At 38.7% G+C, this 24,188-nt stretch overlaps 1 protein-coding gene across 4 annotated transcripts in view; it reads left to right on the top strand.

The window, feature by feature from the left end:
• MAP3K13 (mitogen-activated protein kinase kinase kinase 13) overlaps positions 1-24,188 on the top strand; it is a 161,065-nt gene that overhangs the window by 80,068 nt on the left and 56,809 nt on the right. The window lies entirely within an intron of this gene.

Genomic DNA, 24,188 nt, shown 5'->3' with positions numbered 1-24,188 from the left:
TAGGGCTTGACCAAATGTGAGGGTAGAAAGACAAATCATTTCAGGAGGGTTGAAGTTTGTCCTAGGAGCCAGAGATTTTACAAAGTTGAGTAACAAGTTCACAATTACATGCTAGAAAAAGCACTGTGACTATGGAGAGAATGGAATAGGATGGAGAGACTAGAGACAAGGGTAAATTATAGAAGACTGTTATAATAATCTAGGCAAAAATGATAATGACCTGTACTGGAAAGGGTTATTGCAATGGAGAGAAGTGCACAAAATCAGAGATATTCAGAATATTAAAATCCTTTTTTAAAAGATTTAATTTACTTTCATACACTATGAAATGAATATATGTCAAAGATATTATTTAACTCATTAGTTAATGAGGGAACTAATAGGACATCATGAAGAAAATTCAAAGACCACACTTATTGTAGGCAATTAGGAGTGGTAAAGTGCTGAAATGGCTGTGCAGTTAGGGGCAAAACTAGTCAATATGCACAGTCAGTTCAGTTCAGTCACTCAGTCGTGTCCGACTCTTTGCGACCCCATGAATTGCAGCATGCCAGGCCTCCCTGCCCATCACCAACTCCCGGAGTTTACCCAAACTCATGCCCATCAAGTTGGTGATGCCATCCAGCCATCTCATCCTCTGTTGTCCCCTCCTCCTCCTGCCCCCAATCCCTCCAAGCATCAGGGTCTTTTCCAATGAGTCAACTCTTCGCATGAGGTGGCCAAAGTACTGGAGTTTCAGCTTCAGCATCAGTCCTTCCAATGAACACCCAGGACTGATCTCCTTTAGGATGAACTGGCTGGATCTCCTTGCAGTCCAAGGGACTCTCAAGAGTCTTCTCCAACACCACAGTTCAAAAGCATCAATTTTTCGGTGCTCAACTTTCTTCACAGTCCAACTCTCACATCCACACATGACCACTGGAAAAACCATAGCCTTGACCAGACGGACCTTTGTTGGCAAAGTAATGTCTCTGCTTTTTAATATGCTGTCTAGGTTGGTCATAACTTTCCTTCCAATCAGTTGCATTCCACCAGATACAATTCACTTGCATTTCTATCAGCTACATTACAAGATGTGTGCTACAATTTTTAGTGTTGCAAATATCTAAAAAACAAGGAAAATCTCACATAAACTGGGGATGGTGCCCTGGGCAGGGATACTCAGGTGTCTTTTCGCCCATTTCCAAGTCTTTGACAACTTCTCCTGGCAATATCCCCAGGATTTTGGTGATTAGTTGAACATAATGAGGATGAGCAGGGAGGAAAACAGAGGGATGAGCCAACTGTAATCATTGAATGCTGAAGATGGAACAGGAAGCTGCAGTGCAAAAGTTTCGGAAAGAGAGGATGGTGGGAGATGGGGTCAGGGAAGAGGATGCAAAGAAAAATACAGGATTGAGACTATAAGCCAGAGATAGTTTTATCTTGGGCAGTAACAGAGGAGAACAGGAATGTGATGAGGTGGGACTGGCTGACTACAAAGTTTGAAGAATTACTCCAAGTTATCCTGTGATCTACCAGTGTCAGTGTTGGAACCCTTCATTTATCCCACCTCCCTCTAGGCACCTATCCCTGTGTACCTGCTTACTTCAAGTAGAAACCTAAAAGAATGATGAAGATTAAAAATGTTAATGGTGATTTTGATTTAACTACATTGATTTAGTGGAAATAAACTCTGAAGACAGAGAACCATGTCTTGTGTATCTTTCTATCTCTGGGCTGCCTAGCCTGTGCTTAGTCACCCAGTGATGCCTGACTCTTTGCAACCCCATGGACTATAGCCCGCCAGGCTCCTCTGTCCATGGGGGATTCTCCAGGCAAGAATACTGGAGTGGGTTGCCATGTCCTCCTCCAGGGAATCTTCGAACCCAGGTCTCCCACATTGCAGGATTCTTTATTGTCTGAGCCACCAGGGAAGTCCACCTAGCATAACAGCCAGCAAATATTCTTCATGAATATATAGAATGAAAGATGAATAAATTGGATTGTGGTCTGATGATCTCAAGGGTTTACCCCAGTTCATGTAACTGCTTAGGTAAGGATTCTAGGATTCAAGCCCAATTCTTCTGACTCTATAAAGTTCATGTCCCAAGGATGAGTGATTTAAATTATAACTTCTCATGGAATTTTCAGCCTACCAATTATTTGGGAAAATGAAAAGGTATTTTTTAATTTTTTAATTTCTCATGTTTCCAGAAATAAAACATAACTATAAATTTTAGATATACTTTTTCTGAGGAGAAGTAACTTTCTGAGAAGACTGAATTTGAAATCAGGTGGACCTAACAGGCCATCTACTAACAGTGTAACCTTGGGCAAGTTACTAAACCTTTCTGAGCCTCACTTTTCTCATCTATAAAATGATGATAATATTGACTTCTAAGAAGGCCTGAAGATTAAATGAGATAAAGTGTATAAAAAGTATAATAGGTACCTTGACAGGTTCTGGCAGTTTTTTCTTCTAAAGCTTTTGCAGGCTTAGTCTATACTCAAATTTGCCTTTATTTGAACAAGGGGCTAATTCTTGATCAAATTAAATTCAGTTTTTTCAGTATAATTTCTTTACAAAGATCTTTGTGTCATTTTTTATTTAAATGTATTTATTTTTAATTGGAGGATCATTGCTTTACAATGTTGTGTTGGTTTTTGCCATACATCGACATAAATCAGTCATTGGTAGGCGTATGTCCCCTCCCTCTTGAACCTCCCACCCACATCCCACCCCTTCTCCCACCTCTAGGTTGTCACAGAGCACCTGATTTGAGCTCCCTGCTTCATACAGCAAATTTGCACTGGTTATCTAATTTTACATATGGTAATGTGTGTGTTTCAACCCTAGTCTCTCAATTCATCCCACCCTCTCCTTCCCCTATTGTGTCTGTTCTCTATGTCTACATCTCCATTGCTGCCCAGCAAATAGGTTCCTCAGTACCATCTTAGAAAGATCTTTATTTCTTGATAATGCTTATTTGTCACCTGTTTCAGATTCTTCGCTTTTCTCTCTTTCATCTCAGTATACTGATCTTTCTCTTTCTTCCCAGTTTACTAAACTTGACCACTACATGTTTCCAGAATCACCTTGCTAGTTTCCAACCTAAATTGGATCTGGTTTGTTATAGTTTTTTTTTTTGGGGGGGGGGAGTGGGGGAGGGAGCAGGTCCCTTTATTATTTCTTGGATATAGCAAGTATTTCTAACTCAACATATATTTCCGATTCAGCTTTTTAAAATATGATTATAATTCAGGATTATTATTGTTGGTTTCCTTTTTAAAAGACATTTCCTGAAATTCTATAACAATACTATTTTCTTCTGTCATTTCCTGAGTATATGCAAATATACTGAAATCACAAATAGATAGACAGGTCCTGGCAGGCCTTTTATGACAAAAGCATTAAAGGGTGTTGAAAATGATATAATAAGGATTTGATCAGTTTCTCATTTTTGAGGAAAAGGAATGTTACTAAACCCCAGTAAGCTTCACTTTTCCTCAGAGGGGTTAATAATACCTGCTCTGCCCACCTCACAGGGCAATTATGAGGCTCAAAGGAGATTTAAATAGATAGAATTACTTGGAAACTCACCTCACCATATAAGTGTAAGATAACTTAGTGGTGGTTGTTATTTGCCACTCTTTTATTATTCATCCCTAAGAACATGGGTCAGGGATTTCCCTGGCGATCCAGTGGTTAAGAATCCGCCTTGTGATGCAAGGGACATGGGTTCAATCCCTGGTCAGAGAACTAAGATCCCACATGCTGATGAGCAACCAAGCCCACGTGCCATAACTAGAGACCCCACGTGACCCAGCGAAGATTCCACCCGGTGCAACTAAGGCCCGAGGCAGTCAAATTAATCAATCAATTAACTTTTTTTAAACGTTTAAAACAACAACAACAACAACAGAAGGTGGACCAGTGGAGCACACCAGTGTAGGAAGTGTCTGTCTGCCTCCAAACAAAGGAGAGCCCTTTCGGATCCTCCTCCCTTCCTCCCTTAGTTTTTCTGACTGGCAGTGAGAAGATTTTACTTGACAAAACCCTGTGTGCTCACTTTGGAGTGACTGAAGGCATTTAGACCTTTTCATTGCTAGATGTTGTGTTTGCAGTTATTTACACCACCTAGCAACCTGGCCCAAGACAAACAGTACCTATTAGTTGCACAGTGACTTGCTATACCTGTCATTGCTCTGTTAATATAACAGCAAACATTTACTGTACCCAGAAGATGGTGTTCCCCTCCCCCTCCTTTGCTGTTGAATTAATTTCATTCTCTGGTTGTCTTATGGCCTCTAGAACTAATTTGTAAAATGACAGACTCTTCTAATTGAAAGACATAAGAGAGTTCATTTGGTTCAATCCTGTACCAAAGCAGGAATATCATAATTTCTCTGATACATTCAGCATTTCCAGTGATGGGAAGAGCGAATCAGTTTTGAGATAAGGCTTTTCCATTGTTGGATTGTTCTAAGTCCTTATATTCACAGAATACTTTTTCAGTTGCTCAAAGGGACCTTAGAGACCATTCTAGTCCAATTTCTTCAGTTTGCAGATAAGGAAATTGAGGCCTAGAGAGGCTAGGTGACTTCCCCATGGCCAGACAACTAATTTAAGACACAGCTGGGACTCCGGACTCCTGGTAACTTCTTTCCGAATCATTAAACTGCAAAATTACTGAAGTCATAAGTGCTGAATAGTATTAAATTCTATTATGCAGTGTATAAATGCTTTAGACACAGCATATTTTAGCATAGCAAATGTTTATATTCTACTATAGATAAACTTATTTTGATTTTGGTGGAGAAAATCTAAATCTTTTCTTAAAGCTTCATGAGAAATTCCCTGCTTTAAATAGGACTTTTTTTTTTTTTGCTTTCCTTTTTAGAGGAGGGAAAATGAAAGTCATCAGTCTGGTTCTTATATCTAAGAAGTCACATGACCAAAAAGACACAAAAACACATTTTTCTGCCTGACATGAGGGCTGTGGAGTGGACCAGAGCCAGGGGCTTTTTTATATTCCTGTCAGGCTTTGGTCCCAGGCCTGTCAGTGGCAATGTGGATGAGATGGGAGTAGAGCCTGCCCATATGCCAGGGGACTTTGAAAGGTTGCCTGGCCTCTCTCTGCCTTCTGGAAGGACTGCACTTAAAGGGGATCTACAGCCTTTTGTTCTGTGAAAATGTATGCCTTATGTGGCAGAAGGGGGTGGTAGTGAAGAGGAGGACTGAACACCAATAGGCTATGATAGGAGAAGCTGATAGATTCCGAGAGGGTTTTGAAGTACAAGGTGGACAGACTGGAAGACAAGGAGCATTGGAAATGGTGTGATGGAAAGCCTTGACCAGCAATGCCATCTATTCCAAAAAATAACCGGCAGCCTTAGAAAGAGGCCTGGCAGCACCCTTGGGGCTGTGATCCCATGGGCTAGCCTTAATCTTCTTCCAGGTGTGGATTCAAAAATTTTTCTGTAAGGCTTTTCAGATACATCAGTGAGAAGACATCTTTCCAGTTTTCAAACTTTTGGTCTCATATCCTTATAAAGATAGATGACCAGACTCTTGTTCCTCGAAAGCAGATTAATTTATTATATTGCAGTACTTTATGCCTCTATTATAGGCGTATATCATGGCCTGCTTTCATCTGTGTTTATGGCTATCTCCCCTATCAGACTTGAGTTCTGAAGAGAAGAGAACATCTTACCATGAAATATGTAAGGCAAGCCAAAAGATAAAGAGGATGCCCTCTTTAAACCTTCATATCCACATGTGGCTCCTGAGAAGCACAGTACAGCGCCCGGCATGCACCGGGCACTCAGGGAAGTTTTGTAGAATTGCAGTAGTAACTTCCTTATATTGTGCAGTCATCGTTTCTGTTTCTTCCAGATTACGCGGAATCAGAATCATTTTTTCTGGGCGCTTAAGTTTTCCGGGTCAATGCAAAATATACTGTGATATTCATGAAAATAGTAGCTTCTCTAAAAAGCCTTGAAACAGTGTTGCCCACATTAGGCAGCCCTCATTTTTGATGATGATTAAAATTCAGAAGTCGTGTTCTATTCAGATGACTTAGAGTTTAAATAAGTGAATGAAACAATAAAGGTATAAATAGCTAATGAGGAAATGGATTTAGCCGTAAATGAAATAAGTGCTTGTTATCTGTGTTCACTGTTACATCCTTTAGCCACCACTGATTTTTTGAGGAGGTATCAAAAGTGGCTCATGGAAGACAGAGGGTTTTGAAGAAAGGAACATGCTTAGGTTGAGGGAAGGACAAGAGATTATTCATGTGTGTATGGGTGTGTGGTGTGGGGGAAGGTAAGGAGCTAGGTGGTAAATTCGAGAGGCACATGAAAGAGACAAACGACAATGATAAAATAACTCTGGAGAAAGAGCTAATGCTCATCAAAGGGCTAAGGATAAAGTTGAGTCCATGAACTTTATAACTCTCCTGAGCTGACTATAATGATTATATGAAACTTTTCTATCATATTTGTCTCTCTGACAGTATTTGTAGCCCTTTGTCCCAGTTTCAGTTTAGCCACTTCCTTATTTCTTTTCCAACTGTCTTGCCCAGTAAAGTCTGTAAAATATAAACCCTAGCTTGTTCCCTCCTCACTGCAGGTCCCTGACTGGCACTTTTCTACTTTTCAGTGACAGAGTCAGGTCTACCCCACTGGAAAACCCTTTCCCCATCACATCCAGCAGTCACTATATCCTATCAATTCTGTCTTCTAAATATCTCTCAGATGCTTTCCATCCTCTCTACAGCAGCTTTATCCCATCCTCCATCTTCCTTCCATCTTCCACCCTTAAACAGAATCATCTTTCAAATCTACTCATGTCACTTCCCTTCACTTCTCCTACTTCTTTGCCCATAGAGGGAAAACAAATTCTCTAATCTATTTTTCCCAGCCCTATCTTCTACATCTTTTATCACTTCCCACCAACCTGGCTGACATTTCCCCCTCTCCCCAAATAATAGCCTGATTCCTTTCATGCCTCCATACCTGAATCCATACCTGTTCCTCTGACTCACACACCTCTTCTTTATTCTTCCTGGACAGCAGTTTTCCCTTCTTTGTATTTCAAAAATTTGTATCCATCTCCTTCAGAGAGCTTCTCATATTACATATTAATCATTTATTCCTGTGTTTCTCCTCTGTTAAACTGTTAAGTTCCTCCAGAACAGGAATCTAGTGTGTAGTTCATCATTTTATAAAAAAATTTTTTTTTCTTTTATTTATTTTTTTAATTTTATTTTTGGCTGTGCTGGGTCTTTGTTGCTGCTCAGGCTTTTTCTCTAGTTGAAGGGTTGGGGGGCAGGGAGGACCTACTCTCTGGTTGCCAGGTGTGGGCTTCTCATTGCAGTGGCTTCCCTTGTTGTGGAGCATGGGGCTCTAGGCATGTGGGCTTAGCAGTTGTGGCGCTTGGCCTCAGTCGCAGGGGGGATCTGCCCAGACCAGGGATAGAACCCTTGTCTCCTACCATGGCAGGCAGATTCTTTACCACTGAACCACCAGGGAGGCCCCCAGTTCATCTTTGTGTTGTCCTTACTGCTTAACACAGACCCAGCACCCGGAGTGATTAACAGAGCATTTGTTGACTCTGTGAAGGAGCTGAGTAGAAAACATCTAAGTGACCCCTTCCTCACAGATATGGGAGTTTTGGGGTTTACTTTTGTGATTTCAGTGGCAAATCTAATGAGTGCCTTTCTCAGATCCCTGTGGTGAGAACTGATGTGAGAATATCTATAAAAGTCCTTGAATATCTTAGAAGATGTGACAGGTCTAAGCTTTAGGTGTTCAAGCACCTTACTAAAAAACCCAGTGGCTTTAGCACTTGTAACTTGAATTCACTAAGAATGAGCTCAGGAGCCCTTTAAGGCTTAATGTAAGGCCTCAGAAAGTATCCTAACTGTACATTTTTCTTTCGACTTGTAATTTTCTGATTATTTTTATAAACTTGACTTTCTGCACTGTTTTCCTTCTTATTAGGATCATTCCTGTCTTCCGTCTTCTTTTCACTTGCTTATATCATCTTTGAAATGATTGGGAGGAAATCGTCCAAAGCAGCTAAGCCCTTAGTTTGCAGTATGAGGCAGAAGAGACTCCTCCGCCACCAGGGCGCCAGGCTTGGGGGCCGAGCGAGTCTATACAGGCACATGCTTGCACAGTCCTGTAGCTGCTTCTTGCTGGGTTAGTATCTCAGTTTTCATTCTGTGGTAAATAGTGTCATCTTTTTCTTTTGGAGACATATTTGTAAGTTCCTTAAAAATAGATGAAGCAGCTCTGAACCTCTCGTTTGTTCTCTCTCCCTTGAGGACATTTTCCCCCTGAACTTCTTGAATCCTAAATTCCCCCTCTAATTGCCCGTGTTTAAAGTGTGAGAAATTTCTCTATAATTTTCTTATTTCGGAAATTTGGTTTGGGGGTAGGGGTGTCTAAGGGTTGCCTTTGAAAATCTGGCCATGCTGTACCCTTCCGCTGTAGCCCTTGTCTGGGCTGGAAGCCGCCCTGTCCCTCCGCCCCTTGTCTGGATGGCCATGCTGATAGAGAGCTTCTCCTAGGGGAGCTTCACAGATCAGCCCTCTGTCCATTACCATGCAGCAGGCTTATAATTTATAGCCCCAGATGGTGATTCACAATCCCACTGCTCCCCACTTACTTCAGTAAAGCAGAAGAGGTATTAACTATTAAATTGCTTCCTCTTTTTTTTAAAATAATTTATGCTATTTGCAAAGGGTTCTATATAAAAAAGTTATTAAAAATATTGCAAAAAGTACAATTTCATCAGAATGGGAAGAACATTGTGCATTATAATAAAAAATAAATCACCACATGGTCAGGTTTATTTTCCTTGGCCCACCTCCATGTGGAAATGAGGTTTTGAGGCACAATTCTGACCAGATTCCTGAATTTTCTCTTTCTTGGTTGATTCTTAAAGCTTATGGGTTTACGCCTCACGTGAAAACTCAGAATATTCTCATTCCAGGTTCTTGCCAAAAAAATAGAACCTGTAATTCTTAGCTGTTCACTGTTTTGGAAAGTTTCTGATTAGTAGTAATCAGGGGAGGATTTCCTGAAGGAGTTGTAGTCCATCCCCTTCTCCATTAAATCAAAATTTCAGCTGTTTCCTTGGAATCTCTTACTGTAAGTATTGCTTTTCTGGAATTCATAGGAATCTTACCTTGAATGGAGAGGTGCTCTAAAAATTGTCTAAGGAATGCTGCTGTAGTTACTTTGAAGATGTTGTTGAGGCTGTTTTACTATTTTGTACAAATCTGTGGAAGAAAAACGTCCACAGGTCTTAGTAGTGTAATAACTGCTTATCCTAAACAATTTGTGTGTTTTTCTTTTATAAATAATTGTGTCTTTCTCCTTACTTGGATCCACAGAAAGCTCTGGTCCAAATTTGTGAACCATCTTTACAGTTGTTACTATACAAATTACTTTTGCCTACTATTTTTCACCTTGGTGGGGTTTTCTTTTTTTCATTTTATTACTGTTTTTCCTTCACCTGTTTACCCATTGTACTGCATGCATTTTTGTCAATAGCCTATTTTAACAAAATATTGACAAAATATTTTGACAATAGCCAATTTTGTCAAATAGTCCTTTTTAGAACAAAGTCCATGTGTCTGTTTCCTAATATGTATTTGTTTAAGTCTATTTAAGAAGTCAAGCTTACTATATTATCTCAAATGATATTGTAATATATTATCACTTTTCATAATATCACCATAATATTATCACTTTTGAATTGTGAGAGGTAGCTGCATATGTTTTTGAACTCTTACACTCTTTAACAGCTCCACAGCGTGTGAACCATGACAGCATTTATTAGACAGGTTGTAGAGGCCAGATGATGCCTGGAAGTCTTACTGTGTAATTTAATCCTGGGTGCTGTGTTGTTTGGCTTCACCAGACTCTTGAGTGTGCATATGTAATTATATGCGCATGTGCAAAAAGCCCAGCCCTGATAGGAAAGAGAGGGAGGAACATCATTAGCAGAGATTAGATTTGTCTCTCCAGCTGGGCAATGTGCCTCTGAATTCCAAGGGCTTTCCCCAGTGTAAGTTATTAGACTGACTCAGCTGCTGTTCAATTCCCCTCTGGCTGAACTGCTTTTGCTAATGCTGTTAAACTGTGGCCCAGGAGGCAGAATGTCCTGAGGTACTAAATAGATGTTCTGCATGTAAAAAGAAAGACCTTCTTCCTTCTCATATGTACTGGATGGAGGTGTACGGTCTCCTCAAATCAAAGATAAAAAGGCAAAAAGGGAGAAAAAGATAAACCATGTCCCAAACTTCAGCTCCATATACAGAGCTTTGGAAATTGTTAGTAGGCTGAAATAATTCCAATTTAGCTAAAGCAAATGGGAATAATCTAATCCAAAGAGTTTATTTCAAATCAGCTGAGAGTATTCTGACTTCGGGTCTGCTGCAGTTCTAAAATTGGTGAAACAAATTAACCCCACTCAGACAGTACTGAACCAAATTCAGGTTCAGAGCCACAGGAGGGTCTTGTCTGAAGCTCTATAAAAACATGCACAAAGCACAAGGCTCAGCATAATATAGGTGTCAACCTGTTGAGTAGAATTCAGTAAATGATCTGTTTCAGTTTTTCCTATTGACAGCTAAGTCTATGTGTATTGTACGAATGGAATTAAAAAAAAAATGCTGTCGTCTCTGATTTTACTGCCTAAGATAACTGATTTATTGATTATAGATAAACCTAATGGTTAATTTATCCATTGAATGTCAGGGAAAATAAGCAAAATGCACAGATAATATGGGAGCTTTAATTAAGTGATTGTTTTAGATCTTTTTTTTTTTAAAGTCATTAACAATGTTTTCTTTCCAGCCCTATTGACAAGTAGCAAAATTGTCTGACCTAGGTGATTTTTGCCCCTTCCTCCCTTTGTTTTTTCTTTGGGGGAGGTGTTAATACGCTGAGGAATAGGAATAAAATAAAAAAAAAAAAACAAGGAAATCAGATAGCAACAGGATCGTCTACTGATTAATTTTCAGGACTTAAAGTGCCCAGCACCATACGCAGGCAGTCAGCCACATCGTTAGTATTAGCAGCAGCAGTGGCAGCTACACTTTAATACTCTGTGTAAATAGTAGCCTAAACAATACATCAATTCAGTGCTAGATGTAGATGTGCTTGAGATGTTACCACCTTACCTCCTTTATGGTAGAAGACTTTATGAAGAAGGTAAATTTTCAGCATAAAAGATTATGAAGAGAAAGCCTGAGTTTTCAGTGAGCAGAACAGCATTATAAAACCAGGTGAAGAATTTAGAAAGATGGTAATGATAACCCTATATGCAAAACAGAAAAAGAGACACAGATGTACAGAACAGACTTTTGGACTCTGTGGGAGAAGGCGAGGGTGGGATGTTTCGAGAGAATAGCATCAAAACATATATATTATCAAGGGTGAAACAGATCACCAGCCCAGGTTGGATGCATGAGACGAGTGCTCAGGGCTGGTGCACTGGGAAGACCCAGAGGGATCGGGTGGAGAGGGAGGTGGGAGGGGGGATCGGGATGGGGAATACGTGTAAATCTATGGCTGATTCATGTCAATGTATGGCAAAAACCACTACAATATTGTAAAGTAATTAGCCTCCAACTAATAAAAATAAATGGAAAAAAAAAAACCAAACAGGTGAAGAAGTTAGCACATCTATGAGAGGAGCTCTCTTGTAGTCACCATTGCTACGGAAGGCAGAGGGGAAGGCAGAGAGGAAGGCGGAGAGGAAAGCAGATTGGTGGGGATGGGATAAATTCTGGGGGGTAAATTGGTGCTGAAAATTCACACTTGAATATGAGAGCTGTTATACACATATCAGGCTGTGGAAACTAATTGGATTATCATATTGGATTATCATTAAACGTTAGAATTGGCAGTCAGGCCAGCTTCATGGGGCACTTGCCTGGGTCCCTGCTTTTGGTTTTATGCTCTACTGTCTCTATCTTGAAACTAGTAAATTCTTACTAGTTCTTGAACAGAAGGTCTTACATTTTCATTCTGCACTAGCTCTGAAAATTTTGTAACTGGTTTTATTATAAGTAGCAATGTATGAAATTATCATAAGCCCTTAGATGATGTTCTCAGTACATTTTAGTACGTAGGTTTCCTGTGGTATGCTCCTTTTTGCTAAAAGGCCAGCATGTTTATTTCTTCCTATCTACTGTCAGATTTCTAGAAGTGGCTCTGAAAAATGTGTTTGTGCCAGTGAATGACTTAAGGAAAACTCTGCCTCAATTTTATGCCCCCAAAGAATGTTCTTTTGCTAATAAGATACATACACATTATTTAATGTAATAGCATTATTTCAAAAGCTATATATTTTTCTCATTTTAATTCTCATGGTTTTTGCATAGGAAGTTTTCTTATCATTGGCAATGAGTAATTTTTTAAGAAGCCAAATTATTCTGATGAGAGAAAAGAGACTTGTTAGTCCAGCATTCAAAACCTTTCATGGTTTGACACCACCCTATAGTTACAGCTATATTAAAATAAAAGCAAAGACATGACTTTGCTGACAAAGTTCCTTATAATCAAAGCTATGGTTTTTCCAGTAGTCGTGTACCCGTGTGAGAGTTGGACCATAAAGAAGGCTGAGTGCCAAAGAATTGATGCTTTCAAACTGTGTTGCTGGAGAAGACTCTTGAGAGTCCCTTGGACTACAAGAAGATCAAACCTGTCAATCCTAAAGGAAATCAGCCCTGAGTTTTCATTGGAAGGACTGTTGCTAAAGCTCCAATACTTTGTCCACCTGATGTGAAGAGCTGACTCATTGGAAAAGACCCTGATGCTGGGAAAGATTAAAGGCAAAAGGAGAAGGAGATGGCAGAGGATGAGAGGATTAGATAGCATCCCCAACTCAGTGAACATGAATTTGAGCCAACTCCAGGAGATAGTGGAGGACAGAGGAGCCTGGCATGTTATAGTCCATGGGGTCGTGAAGGATCAGACACAACTTAGCGACTGAACAACATTGTTATAGCTGTGCTGATTACTGCCCTCCATGTACCTTTTGCTCCAATTACTCCAAACTGCTTACTATTCCTGGAAAATGTCATTTATATTCTTACCTTCCATTATTTTCTTTATGAAATTCTCTTTGATAAGACTGTATGCCATCTTCCAAGTAGCACTTCTGCCTCCCCCACCCCCCACCCTTTTCCCACTGGTATGACTCTTGCTCTTCTTTCAGGATTGCACTTTGCTGGACGAGTGTCTCTTCCTCTGTGACGCTTTCCTCTGATATTCTCAGAGTTAGGTATTGCACCCGCTGTTGTGTCATGGCTCATACTGCTCTTAAACCCTTTCTGAATTCTCCCTCGCTCTCTAGTTACTTGTTTACTTGCCTATCTGACACACGAGGTTGTATATTCCTTGAAGGCAGGACTTTCTAAATTGTCTCTATTCCATCATCCATGGCATGGTAACCCAGTGTCTGGCACATGCTCAGTGTATGTTTCCTGAGTTGAGTGTCTTAATCGTTCCCAGCTGCTGTAACAAAATACTACAGACTGGGTGCCTCTTAACAACAGAAATTTATTTCTCACAACTCAGGAGTCTGGGAATCTGAGATCAGGTGCCAGCATGGTTGGATGAGGGCCCTCTTCTGGGTGGCAGGCTTCTCATTTTATTCTCACATGGTGGAAGGGGCTAGGGAGCTCTCTGGAGCCTCTATTTTAAGGGCACTGATCTCATTCATGAGGACTCCAGCTTCATGACCTGAGCACCTCCCAGAGGCTCCACTTACTAATAGCATCACATTTGGGGGTTAGGATTTCAGCATATGAATTTTAGGGGGGACATATTTAGACCATAGCAGTGAGTTAATTGGAAGGATAACTCTAGTTCCTATACAATATTATCTCATATGTTTAAAGCACTTGGTTGTAATTCCCTGAAGTGAAATAATCCATTGATCTTGTTAGAAATAGTTTATACTTTAAGAATCATTTGTGAGAAGAAAGAAATAATAAAAACAGGGCTGTCATTGGGAATTTAGCCCCTTACAACTGTATGATGTAGCTACCCTAGGTGGAAAAGTAGTCAGAGTCCAATAGTGGAAAGAGTTAAAAGAGACTAGAGGGCCCCACAGTAGTCAGGAAAAATTACCTAAAACATTTTTGAAGTCAGAAAAACAGGAAGCCTGGCGTATCACTTGACTCTCAATTTAGCCATCCCTAGCCTGCAATTTAGTTTTCAACTTTTCTTTTTGTAGCGCCTTCCCTTAATTAAATTATACTGCCATGTCGAGAGAAGACTTTAAATAAAACCAGTAAAATGGCAGGCCTATTTAGGAGTATGCTAAATACATTTTTTAAAGCCCAAATAAAGCAGTGATCATATTTATTTTAATTGAAACCTGTACAAAAGAATAAAGACAATTTGTTTGAGCTGATGTGGGGTGATTTTCCAGGATATATTCTTTTGTAATTTATTTTGTATTGTGTTGTATTGCAGTTGGTTTACAACATTGTGTTAGTTTCAGGTGTACATCAAAGTGATTCAGTTTTATATTTTTTTCCAGAAACTTTTCCATTATAGATTATTATAAGGTATTGAGTATAGTTCCCTGTGCTATATAGTAAATCCTTATTATTTATCTATTTTATATATATTGGTATGTATCTGTTAATCCTGTACTCCTAATTTATCCTCCCTCTCCCCAAATACATTTTTATTCTACCCTTTGACTCTCAGACCAAATCCTAGCAAGTGAAATTTGAGTCTTTTCTCTTGATTCTGCCTAGGTTCTAAGTAAGGAGAGACAGGAAAAGAGAAAAAATCAGAATCAGAATCTGAATCTACTGGGGTTAAAAAATAATCAGAGTCTTCTTTGAGTTCCCCTGTGACCACAGCCAATCATGCCTTTAGTTTTGTACCATGGGATGAAACGTGTAGGCTAACAGAATGCATCATTTATCTGAAAACCTGGATTGTCCAAGGCATTGTAAATGGGTTAATTTCCAAGGTACTGATATAATTGGTGGACCATCCTCACCCTCCTGTCATTTCAGTGATTATGAGAAGAAGGCTGCTTTGTTCACTAGGCCAAAGAACTGATTCCTCATAGGTATTTATTTTCATATTTTAAATTTTGGTGCTCAATTTATTTCAGTCTAGTGAGGTTGAATTGATGCCCCATTGCAAAATTCATTCTTGCTAAAGAAACTGCTTGTTTTTTTTGGACTCTATGGAAAAATTCTTCAAATGAAAGTCAAACTATAGAGTGCGATGGGATCTTCCCTGAGGGGATGTGGGGTGTATTCCCACAAAATTTTTATTCAATAAAATAATGTTTAAAAATTAATATTGATCATATGCCTAGAAAGGAAAGAAAATCAAAAAAGGACTATAGAAACCCTAAAGATTTAATGGGAAGGGCACTTTGATTTGCCTCAGTAAGTGAGGCAAGGAAAGGATACATGAGTTGATTATGTGTTTGTGAACCCTTAGGATATAACTAACTTCTCCTTCCTCAACCATTTTCTGCCACCTGACCCTAGATCTTTATCTCTGCCTTCAATCAGCACTGATTCTGGGGCTTTGGAAACTTTCAGATTCTAAAGACATGTAACTTCGACTGTGTTAAACTCTTTGACTTATTTAATTCTATGGACTGATGCTTATTAACTTTCATTTGGGAACACCCAGAGGTACCTCTGTCTTAATGGTTGTTAAAGGATTCTAAATATAAAATTAATCCTAATATATGCATAAATGGAAAGTTGTAACTCTAAAGCCGTGTGATTGCATTTTAACAAAGCTTGCCACATCTTACACAACTAGCTGGACTTTGTCTTTGTCCGAGGCCTTCTAGCAAAAGTGTCAGGAAAAGTATCAGTGTCCTTAGAATACTGATAGTTGCCAAGGAGCCTGTTGGAAGCTTATTGATGTGTTCTGGTGATTCTGCCATTATTCAGGACAGCTTGGAGCTTTGCCTTTAGGAATGCTTTTTGCAGATCTCAGTATTGGAATTAAGGGGAAGAAAAGCTCAACTATGTCCCCTCTCCCCCATCCCTTCCCTGTTAACCATTTTTCTGTTTTATTTATGGTTATGTCTTTTCTATAAATGGATTTCATATAAATGGACTCATATACAACTTTTAGGAACACATGATTGAAAATGCACACTTGTAATGAGTTATTAAATTATCATTTTTGAAGGGAAGCAACTAAATATATCTTTAAATTCCATCCTGTAATATTAATCTTTGTATTGAGATACTACATACTGACTGTTTACTACCACAAGTAGTTTATCATTCTGCATTTATTTTTCTTTCCATTAGAACTGTCTTGTATATTTATTATTTTAACACTTAGAATAAATATTTAATATTTATTGATATCCTTTCTTGTCATCCCCATCTTTGACAGATGGGACTTACCAAGGATCCTTTAGTAGTTTGCAAATTTTAGCTATATATTGGGGGTAGAAATGGAAACTACACAATGAATAATTAAATGATGGGTTTGGATTACTCTCTAGCACGACATTAAATTCACATTCCAAAACAGTGACATGAGACAGGTGAAAAATGATTGATCTTTGCCAATTTCAAATTTATATTCCTGGTAAAGCTCAAAATGTCCTATTACATATTTTCTACAGTATCATCTTGATTGAATCATTACTTTAAAGAATTAAAACTTGACACTTTTTTACCAGTTCATTTACTAGGTCATCAGAAATTTGCTTTTAGAAATTTTATTTTCAATTGATATAACTGAAATCAATGGCAATCACTCTTGGTAAATGCAATAGCACAAATAATTTTAATTTTGAAAATCATTAGAAAAATTAAATTCTTGATAGGACTATTAAGAATATGGTGGGCTGCAACAACAGTGAGATATACATACGAAAAATTATTTAGTATATCTAAAAGCTGATGATTCTGTGGTACAACTTTTTCTAAGAAGATTTAGCTTTTCATACAAATTGCTTTCTTATCACTCTGAGTTTAATTAAAATGTAAATTGATGCAATGTCATTTTCATGTTTCCTCTGACATCTCTGTAATATATCGATCACACAGGAAACTTTAAGTGGCTTCATGATTTGTATATAATTCAATATGTCTATCTATATATTTTATCACTATCTTCAACTACCAAAAAACCCTTAAAATTCTCTTTCTTATTAGGTATTTTATATAAAACTTCCTGTGAAAATAATGTTCTTCTTTGTTAATGTGAAATCTGAATTTAATTCCATTTCTAATCTAGTGGTTATCTTCTTTGCAATGTTGTAAGAGCTCTCAAAATTTCAGTACTTTAAAATTTCACCTAAAATTCTTCAGAGAATTCTAATAAATCCCTGTTAGGCTTAATAAAATAAAATAAAGCTCAGGACTGTTTCTGTGAGCAAAAACAACAATAAGGAGAAATTAAATTTCATAGCTCAGTTGGTAAATAATCCGCCTGTAATGCAGAAGACCCTGGTTCAATTCCCCGGTCAGGAAGATCCCCTGGAGAAGGGACAGGCTACCCACTCCAGTATTCTTGGGGTTCCCTTGTGGCTCAGCTGGTAAAGAATCCACCTGCAATGCAGGAGACCTGGGTTCGATCCCTGGGTTGGGAAGATCCCCTAGAGAAGGGAAAGGCTACCCACTCCAGTATTCTGACCTGGGGAATTTCATGGACTGTGTAGTCCATGGGGTCACAAAGAGTCGGACACAACTGAGTGACTTTCACTTTCAAATGTCTAAAAGAATAGGATCTTTCACTAGTACAGTTTTAATTACTTCACTATTAAAATTGGACATTGGATCCAGAGTCTCAAGTTCCTTGCTCCCTCTGGAATCTTTATCCTGATTATCTGTACAATCTTCTCTGAGAAGTGATGAGAGTTGTTGTTGATTCAGTAGAAACTTCTGATCCTGTTCAGCCTTCCCTCCATTCGCCCTCCCCTAGTTTTCTGCCTTCACCTACAGTAGTCCTATAATTAGGAACTTTAAGGAATGGTAATTATGAGAATAATAGCAATAATAGCAATTTCAATTTTAAAATTCTTCACAAATGACTGTTGAAACTATTTAAGTATTTGAAAATGAATCATTTGGCTCTTCTGAAGATTTTAAACAAATAACTATGGTCCTTTGAAAAATTGTTTTTAAATAATCTCTTTAATTTGATCCTGATGAAACATGATTAGAATGAGCTGTACTTAAATCATTTCATTCACAGGCATTACTAAAATTTGGTAGCACACATGTTATTTTAAAGGAGATAATGGAATTCTCTGCATTTAGCAAATTCCCATGTACAAAAGGAAACTGTAATCTTTATTAATTCTCACAACAAACAAATCTGTTAATATGAATGAATCATATGGAGAACTACTGTCCAACTGAACATTCTGTGGTGATGGAAATGTTCTATTTTGTATTATCCAATATGGTTGTATAATTAGTCACATGTGGCTACCAATCACTTGAAATGGATTAATGTACCTGAGGAGTGGACTTTTTTATTTCATTTAATTTTAATTAATTGTACATTAAATAGCCTCATATGCCTAGAAGCTACTGTTTGGATGGTGCAAGTATAGAAGTTTAATATTAAAACAGAATGGAGGAAATTCTATAGAGAGTGGACATATTTTAGAATTTTCCCCTTGTCTTTACTTGTTGCTAAAAATTTTTAGCTTTTATGATAAATGTAGAACTTAACCTCGAGGTAAGATGTGAGTGTAATCCATATTTTTTTAGGCCTTTCTTAATTAAATAGAAGCCCATTATAATACTGACAGTAGAGTGTCGTGACTAAACAAGCATGGGTTTGGACTCAGCTCAGACTTAGGCTCAGGCTCTGGAATTGGAATAGAACTGGGTTCAACTACTGTCTTTACCACTTAGTAGCTGTTGGTGAGTTCTTTAAGCCCTCTGTGTCCCAATTGCTTTGTCAGCTATAGGAGTGATAATAATACCTTTCACAAGGGTTGATGCGAGGATTAGAGAAGTTAATATAGGAAAAGTGTTTTGAGCAGTGTTTGACAGTAATCTCAGTGTTGTGGTCTGGGCGTGAGTTGGAAAAGAATTTCCAGACATGAGACAGAATGAGAGGGAAATTAAGTTTATTAGAGTGGAAGATGCTGTTAGAACAGTGGGCCAGCTCAAGGGAGAACCAATGTTGAACAGGGGTCCTTCAGTTCAGTTCAGTTCAGTTCAGTCGCTCAGTCGTGTCCGACTTTGCGACCCCGTGAATCGCAGCATGCCAGGCCTCCCTGTCCATCACAAACTCCCGGAGTCTACTCAAACTCATGTCCATCGAGTCGGTGATGCCATCCAGCCATCTCATCCTCTGTCGTCCCCTTCTCCTCCTGCCCCCAATCCCTCAACAGGGGTCCTTAGTCCACTTTTATACCCAGGGTACAAGGAGTGGGATAGGGGTCTTGCAGGTCATTTGCTGATTGGATGAGGCACGTATGCTGGGTGGGGGAAGAGTAAGGCAAATACCTTCTCCCTATGTGGGATAGGAGGAGAGACAGGTTATACTGCTCAGGAGGACCTGAAATCCGTTAATAGTTGCAACATGGGAGAGGGAAGGACGATAAGGGTCTGGGTTTTCTGTTCCTGCATTCCAAGACCGTCCATGGTTTTATCTGCTCTTTTGTCCTTGGGTCACCACAGTCAGTAAATATTAGCTGCTGTTATTAATGCATTGTTTATCAAGTTATTCAGTGTGTGTGTTCATGTGTGTGTATGTGTGCATGTGAAGTTCTCTCCTCCAAAAAGTAAACTGTATCATCTTATATCAGGTCCTATACTAGGTGTAAGACTAGATAGGGAGCAAATGAAGAGGGAAAAGGTACAGAGATAAATAATACTTGGATTCTACCCCCACCAAGTTTACAAACTAATTAGGATGAATTATTTCTCTTTAAAAATAGAAGTCATTACCCACTGACTGCTCCCTCCAATTCTAACATCTATAATTCTACCATCTCTAAGCAAGACCTAAAAAAGCAATGCAAAAATGGCAAAAGGACCTTTGACAACTTCTTGCCTGCCAGTTACAAGCAGGACTTGCCCCGAAACCATTTGTAGGATCTACAACCTTACTGGAAATTTCATATACATCATTGGAAGTCTTACTGAAGCTCTTCAATAACTCTATTATACTAAGCTGGCAATGAATGATTTCATTTTCATGTTATGTAGTGTAAGCATAGGGACCACCAGAGAAATCCCTATTAAATATGTTTCAATTCTCAGCATTAAATTAATAACTTGTGCTACTTGTACTTTCTCCTAGTTAGGTGATTATTCATCTTTCAATACTTGTAATTGTTAAAATTACATCCAAAAGATTTTCTTTTTGCAAACTAGACAAAGCATGGAGAATTTTGAGAGTGGGTCAAAGTGGTCTTCGGACCCAGAGTCTATAAATAGTGATGTCAAATCATACAGGCTGGGCCATTGCTTATTTCTGGGCTAAGCTGCTCTATTTATATTCTTGGAAATGAATGATTCATTTCATTAAAAAATAGCCATCCTTTGGGATAACTTTAAGTTTCTCATTTTCTATGATTATCCCTGGAATGACCAAGGACAAAATTGTTGTAAAAGATATGTGCTCATTTGATCTTTAACCGTGTGGTCCATATAGTCAAAGCTATGGTTTTTCTAGTAGTAATGTACTGATGTGAGAGTTGGACCATAAAGAAGGCTGAATGCCAGAGAATTGATGCTTTGAAGCTGTGATGCTAGAGAAGACTCTTGAGAGTCACTTGGACAGCAAGGAGATCAAACCAGTAAATCCTAAAGGAACTCAACCCTGAATATTTGATGGAAGGACTGATGCTAAAGATGAAGCTCCAATACTTTGGCCACCTGATGCAAAGACTCATTTGAAAAGACCCTGATGCTGGGAAAGATTGAAAGCAAAAGGAGAAGAGGACAACAGAGGATGAGATGGTTGGATGGCATCACTGATTCAATGGATATGAGTTTGAGCAAACTCCTGGAGATAGTGAAGGATGGGGAAGCCTAGTGTGCTGCAGTTCATGGGGTTGCAAAGAGTCAGACACAGCTTAGTGACTGAAAACAACAATATTATTATTAATAATGAATATATTCTCTTATTTTAGAATAATGTTTATTAATTTAACATAAAGCAAGTATTATTTCATTTAGCCCTCATTACCACCCTGTGAGGTTGGTACTCTTTATTATCCAAGTTTTTGACTGCAGAAACTGAGACACACAAAGGTAAGGAACCTCCTCATGGCCAGAGTCAGGATTCAAACCAGGCAGACTGAATCTAGAGCATACATTTTACTGCTGCTGCTGCTGCTAAGTCGCTTCAGTCGTGTCCGACTCTGTGCGACCCCAGAGACAGCAGCCCACCAGGCTCCTCTGTCCCTGGGATTCTCCAGGCAAGAACACTGGAGTGGGTTGCCATTTCCTTCTCCAATGCTTGAAAGTGAAAAGTGAAAGTGAAGTCGCTTAGTCGTGTCTGACTCTTAGCGACCCCATGGACTGCAGCCTACCAGGCTCCTCCGTCCATGGGATTTTCCAGGCAAGAGTACTGGAGTGGGGTGCCACTGCCTATTTTACTACAATATTGTTTATCACTTAAGGATTATTTTTTATGATTTTTCTACATTTGTGGGAAGCTGCTATTGTACAAAGTTCTCTAGGCCTGGAGCCATAAAAAACTTTTTTAGATTTTGCCCTAGGGATGGGGCCTTCATGAAGAAAGTAAAGGCAAGCTGCCTGAAGACAGTAACATTTCCAGGAAGATGGGTGAAACAAGAGTAGAATTAGGCATTCCCTAAAAGAGAGAATGTCTTCATATGTACACAATATGACATAGAAGCATGTAGATCACTAGAGAAGAAAATTCTATAATCTCCCTTGTGAACACAGTTCTGTCATGATTCTCCTCTGTTGTAATTGTTGTTCTTTTAAAACATAAGCAGTCTTTCCCTAGAGATATTTTCTTGAATCAATAAAATTATCTCCAAATTTAATATAGCAATGTTAAAATAATGGGAGTTATGTACTTTTTTCCCCAAATATTATGTCAACCTTTGTTGACAAAGTAATGTCTCTGGTTTTTAATATGCTATCTAGGTTGGTCATAACTTTCAAGGAGTAAGCGTCTTTTAATTTCATGGCTGCAATCACCATCTGTAGTGATTTTGGAGCCCCCCAAAATAAAGTCTGACACTGTTTCCACTGTTTCCATCTGTTTCCCATGAAGTGATGGGACCCAGATGCCATGATCTTAGTTTTCTGAATGTTGAGCTTTAAGCCAACTTTTTCGCTCTCTTCTTTCACTTTCATCAAGAGGCTTTTTAGTTCCTCTTCACTTTCTGCCATAAGGGTGGTGTCATCTGCATATCTGGAGTTATTGACATTTCTCCCAGCAATCTTGAGTCCAGCTTGTGCTTCTTCCAGCCCAGCGTTTCTCATGATGTACTGTGCATATAAGTTAAATAAGCAGGGTGACAATATACAGCCTTGACATACTCCTTTTCCTACTTGGAACCACTCTGTTGTTCCATGTCCAGTTCTAACTCTTGCTTCCTGACCTGCATAGGTTTCTCAAGAGGCAGGTTCGGTGGTCTGGTATTCCCATGTCTTTCAGAATTTTCCACAGTTTATTGTGATCCACACAGTCAAAGGCTTTGGCATAGTCAATAAAGCAGGAGTAGAGGTTTTCTGGAACTCTCTTGCTTTTTCAATGATCCAGTGGATGTTGGCAATTTGATCTCTGGCTCCTCTGCCTTTTCTAAATCCAGTTTGAACATCTGGAAGTTCACGGTTCACGTATTGCTGAAGCCTGGCTTGGAGAATTTTGAGCATTACTTTACTAGCGTGTGAGATGAGTGCAACTGTGCGGTAGTTTGAGCATTCTTTGGCATTGACTTTCTTTGGGACTGGAATGAAAACGGACCTTTTCCAGTCCTGTGGCCACTGCTGAGTTTCCCAAATTTGCTGGCATATTGAGTGCAGCACTTTCACAGCATCATCTTTCAGGATTTGAAATAGCTCAACTGGAATTCCATCACCTCCACTAGCTTTGTTCGTAGTGATGCTTTCTAAGGCCCACTTGACTTCACATTCCAGGATGTCTGGCTCTAGGTGAGTGATCACACCATCGTGATTATCTGGGTCATGAAGATCTTTTTTGTACAGTTCTTCTGTGTATTCTTGCCACCTCTTCTTAATATCTTCTGCTTCTGTTAGGTCCCTACCATTTCTATCCTTTATTGAGCCCATCTTTGCATGAAATGATACTGTATATGATAAAGTACATTAAAAGTTCTGAATTGGTTGATTGGGAAAATATTAATATTATGAGAATATTAAAGCCATGAGGAAACAAAAGTTGATGACCCCATTTTGTTTTTACCTTTTCTACTAGTGAGAATCATATCAAGCTGGAAAAAGCAGAATAATCTAGATAAGAGAACTGAAACTTAAGACAGATAAAGAGACAAAGGCATATCTAATTAAATCTTGATGATTTCCAAATTCTAAGGTCAGATGACTTACACCCTAATGCACTAAAGCTCTTGCATTTAGGATCACAAAGACAACCTTCCATAAGGAGTTATCATTAGAAATTGTGAGCGAGATATTCAAGGACAAGTAGAATATAGAGGGACTTCTCTGGCGGTCCAGTGATTAAAACTCCACCCTTCCTCTGCAGAGGGCATGGGTTCGATCCCTCGTCAGGGAACTAGGAACCCAGAAGTCGTGTGTGTGGCTTGGGCAATAAATAAATAAATAAACAGTAAGCATTAAAAAAAGCTAAGATTTGGATTGAAAACTTCTGAGTAAACAAGATTCTTGCTAAGACTAGATATTTAGGAAAACATAGAAAAAATTTTAAAACAGCAGTGGAAACCACTGTTAATCTTTTAAACCTGTTTTCCTACTTTCTTGAAAAGCTTATATAGTTATTTTTATATTCATTAGTATTAAATATTTAAGGGCATATGTGTCTGTATCTTATTTTTAAGATATTTTAAGTGGATTTATTTTGTTATTAATTTTCTTCTTCATATGGCAAGTCAGATTTAAGTCAGAAAATGTTGATTCTATTCTGGAATAGTAACACTTAGTATATATTATTTATCATAGATTTATGGAAGTTGTAGAGAAATCTTTCCTTTGGTCAAGAAATGTGTTTATTAG

This window comes from Cervus canadensis, chromosome 7, assembly GCF_019320065.1.
Source record: "Cervus canadensis isolate Bull #8, Minnesota chromosome 7, ASM1932006v1, whole genome shotgun sequence".
Lineage (NCBI taxonomy): Eukaryota > Metazoa > Chordata > Mammalia > Artiodactyla > Cervidae > Cervus > Cervus canadensis.
Note: the sequence above shows the minus strand (reverse complement) of the source record. Positions and strands in the feature narration are given on the sequence as shown.